The sequence below is a fragment of the Leptonychotes weddellii genome, chromosome 2 (genome assembly GCF_054177405.1).
Source record: "Leptonychotes weddellii isolate Sample4059 chromosome 2, ASM5417740v2, whole genome shotgun sequence".
NCBI classification, from domain to species: domain Eukaryota; kingdom Metazoa; phylum Chordata; class Mammalia; order Carnivora; family Phocidae; genus Leptonychotes; species Leptonychotes weddellii.
Genome location: NC_138370.1, coordinates 153338548 through 153342698, shown reverse-complemented (window position 1 = coordinate 153342698; position 4151 = coordinate 153338548). Strand labels below are relative to the sequence as shown.

General features: G+C 35.3%; 1 pseudogene; it reads left to right on the top strand.

Annotated features, from left to right (window-relative positions):
• Positions 1 to 1257: 1257 nt before the first annotated feature.
• On the top strand, positions 1258 to 1473 carry LOC115939584 (ATP synthase F(0) complex subunit j, mitochondrial pseudogene; annotated as a pseudogene).
• Positions 1474 to 4151: the final 2678 nt, after the last annotated feature.

Sequence of the window (4151 nt, the reverse complement as noted above, 5' to 3'; positions counted from 1 at the left end):
TGTGTACAAATTAAGGGCAGGGATGGAATGAAGTAGACATTTCCTTTACTTCTGAGGTCTTTTAGACATTTTCCACAATCACATACATGAAACATAAAAATCCTCCTTTTACAGGACAGAACAAGGATCATAAATGCACAAATATAAAAGAAGACCAAGTCTAGCTAAACGTGTAAACTATCAATAAATTCAAGTCAGCAGCCCTTGTCTCTTTGTCCCTTCTGCACATTTCAAGGGTGAAATATTCAGTCTCCAGTTTTCTTGAATTCGATTCTACCCACTGGTTTTCATAAAATATTTGACAGTGACTTCAAGTGAATTTATTTCAAAGTGCTATCATTGCTAAAGACATTTTATCTTGTATCTTTAATTGTAGAATGGATGATGCTAAAACTATCAAGCACCTATGATAAGTGGGTTTTAAGTTCACACAAAGGATTCTTTCTCTAGAAAGTAGGAAAGGTAGTGTAGATACTTTTGAATTCATTCACTATTTTGTCAAAATGGATTCTGAAGTGAATAGATATGGGTCTTAGAATTTTGGAAATGTTCTTCATTTTTTTTCTTCCCTTTCTATTTTCAGGGTAACTGTTGTTAAATGGTGTGCTAAGCCCTAATCATTAATGATTTTACACAGTTAAATGTGAGGATTAGGTATTTGCTGATTCCCAGATTTAGATATTAATCCAGGATGTACATGAATTGAAATTGCCATATATATGCTTTAAACTTTACCAGATGTTCTGAGAAATCTTTGGAAACTTAGGGATTACTACCAGCATATTGATTTGGTGGAACTCATTTGGGTAGCTCTGTCAGAATGAATAGATTTACTCAGCATTACTTGACACAAAGAAATATAGAAAAATTTATCTAGGTGTACACTGAATGTCTTTTAAAACGCTTGGTGTTCAATTCTTCTAAGACCAGATGATTTTGAGTAGTACATTTCTGACTTAAATTTTGGGAAAAAACACAGTATTCAAAATGTTTTTTTCTTTGAGATTATATAAATTCAACTTAAAAAGTTTCAGAACTCTATTACCAATTTGATGGAAAGAAATTTAAACTTTTATAAATGTCTGAGAAAGATTAAGGCTGGATGGGTAGGCCTTTTTAAATTTTTTTTCAGAAACATTCCAGGTTTCTACAAATTCTAATTAAACCTTGAACTGTCAGATCATATAACTCGGTGACCTTTCTGAGTCATTGGCCTTTGAGGTTCAGAGAAGCTTGAGCTGGGTGTCCTGGGCCGAGATGTTTCAAAGCCTTGTTAAAAATGTTTGGGTTCCCATGAAATACTGCTATACCCAAGTGTACCAGGAGATTTGGGTAGGAATGGAGTTATGGGCTTTATTGTTTATAAAATCAGGAGTGCTGATAAAAGAAGTAAAGTCTTGAAAGCTTTGAATCCTGAACCTGCTCATGGTCATCATTAACCAGCCTTACTTGGAGTGCACATCAGATGGAATGTCAGTCGGATACAAATCTCAGCAAGCTCTGTTAGATGGGAACATGAAGCATCGTTGTACACTTGATGAGTTGTTTCCTTTGTGGCATGGATAAATGCACCTGTGAGGTAAAAAAAAAAAAAAAAAAAAAAAAGAAAGAAAGAAAAGAAAAGAAAAAAGAGAGAGAGAAAGAAAGGAGAGAGAGAGAAAGAGAGAAAGGGGAAAGAAAGAAAGAAAGAAAGAAAGAAAGAAAGAAAAGGAATCATATCAAAATTGTGGGCAGTAGCCTGGAAAATTTGCTTCTAGGAGCCTTGTTTAAACTATTGGGTCAAGTTTTAGATCCTTTTAATACTGAAATCTCTCATGGCATGGTTACCAGTGACAACAGGAAATTTCAAGAGAACCAGAGACATGTTTTTTTTACTAAGTATTTGGACCCTTTCCTAATCACAGATAACTTCTGACCTAAAGTGTTATGCCAGCACCAGAAGTGAATGTAATACAGGGTTTTCTAGTAATCCTGCTGTTTGATAATTGTTTGTTTATGTGTTTTGTTTGTATATTTATTTCGAACTTATCTATTTGTTTCTGAAAATGATTTGAGATAACATAAACTTAAAAAAGCAACTTTATAAAAAGGAGTCTAGAGGAGAGAATAGGAAACTGAGGTAAAAGGTTTATTCTGAGCTTGCTGCTATACAAGTTAAGATGAAAAAATAAAATGATGGGTTTGTATAACATAAGGAAGTATAACAGCTACTTAAATGAGATCATTATTTTCCAGAGATGTCAAGGAAAAGTCTCAAATAAATGTTTACATACAAATTTTATTAACAGTGTTTTTAATAATGTTGCTATGTAAGATGAAATTTTTAAGTGGTCTCAATATGTAAAATTCAATGCAAATGATCTGCAATTTATTGTGGAGGTCTCTATGTATACTTGCAATGCCTTTTTTTTAAAGATTTTATTTATTTATTTGACAGAAAGAGAGAGAGTACAAGCAGGGGGAGCAGCAGAGGGAGAGGGAGAGGGAGAAGCAGGCTCCCCGCTGAGTAGGGAGCCTGATGCAGGGCTCCATCCCAGGACCCTGGGATCATGACCAGACCTGAAGGCAGACGCTTAACCAACTGAGCTACCCAGGCGTCCCTGCAATGCCTTTTTTTATTGTAAGTTTTTTGGGTGGAAGGAAAACAGGCATTATTTTCCTTTATTCTGTCTCTAGACCACAAAATATATTGGGGAATATTAAATATATATCTAGAGCCTAAAATTATAGAGTGAAGGAGATGATAAAAGATTGGAAGTGTTCATTTCCTTGTTATGCCAGGTGTTGAAAACTCTTTACATAATACTTGGGATTGCTTCATTATGAATATGTTAAATTATTGACTATGTTGGAAATTTTCATTGGGTGTGCTAGGAGATACCTATTACCAGAAAGTAAATCATGGTTGCAATAATAGTAAGTTTTCTTAATTTTATTTATAAGAAGTGATAAAAAAGAAAGATCAGTTTGGAATTGTTAACAGCAAGTCCCATAGTAGCCTTCTGAAAATTGCAAGTAATTTCCTTTTTAATGGAAGTAACTGGATTGCAACACTCATCAGTTTAGTTTCTTTAGGTACATCTAATATAATTTTTAGTATTATACGATTGTCAGTTATGTGTTTTTTTGAAATATGAATAAAGTCCATTTTTTTAAGACAGTTTTCAATTTACAGAGAAACTGAGCAGATACTAAAGGGTGTCCATACACCTCCCACCTCCCCCAGTATAGTTTTTACTATCAGTAACATATTAGTGTGGCATATTTGTGACAAATAATGAAACAAAGTTGATACATTATTAACAAAAATACGTAGTCTATTCAGAATCCCTTAGTTTTTATCCAATGTCATTTTTTGTTCCAGGATCCCATCCATATTACCATATTCCATTTGGTTGTCATGTGTCCTGAGGCTCCTCTGGCCTGTGGCAGGTTCTCAGACTTTCCATGTTGATGACCTGAAAAGTTTTGAGTACTATTAGGCAGGAATATATAGATTCCCCCTCTATTGGAACTTGGCTGATATTTTTTGCACTATTAGTTTGGAGTAATGGATTTTTAGGAGGAAAAACAGGATAAAGTGCTATTCTTATTACATCATATCAAGTGTATATACAATCAAACTGACTTGGCACTGATGAAGTTGACCTTGATCGTATGACCGAGGCAGTGTTTGTCAGGTTTTTTCTGCTGTATAGTAGTTTTATCCCCCCTTTCCAAAGTCTTTGGAGGAAAATCAGTATACGCCGTAGCCCAGGCTTGGAGGGAAAATCAGTATACACTGTCCAGGCTTAAGAAGTGGGAGTTATGCCCCTCCTCTTATACAGTAGAATATCTACATAATTTAAAAAATTTTTTTGAAGATTTTATTTATTTATTTGACAGAGAGAGACACAGCGAGAGAGGGAACACAAGCAGGGGGAGTGGGAGAGGGAGAAGCAGGCTCTCTGCCGAGCCCAGAGCCCGATGCGGGGCTCGATCCCAGGACCCTGGGATCATGACCTGAGTCGAAGGCAGATGCTTAATGACTGAACCACCCAGGCGCCCCATAGGATATCTACATAATCTATATGGAATTTGTCTGCACAAGAAATTTGTGTCTTCTCCTCCATTTATTTACTCATTCACTTATTCGTGTAAACATGGATTCA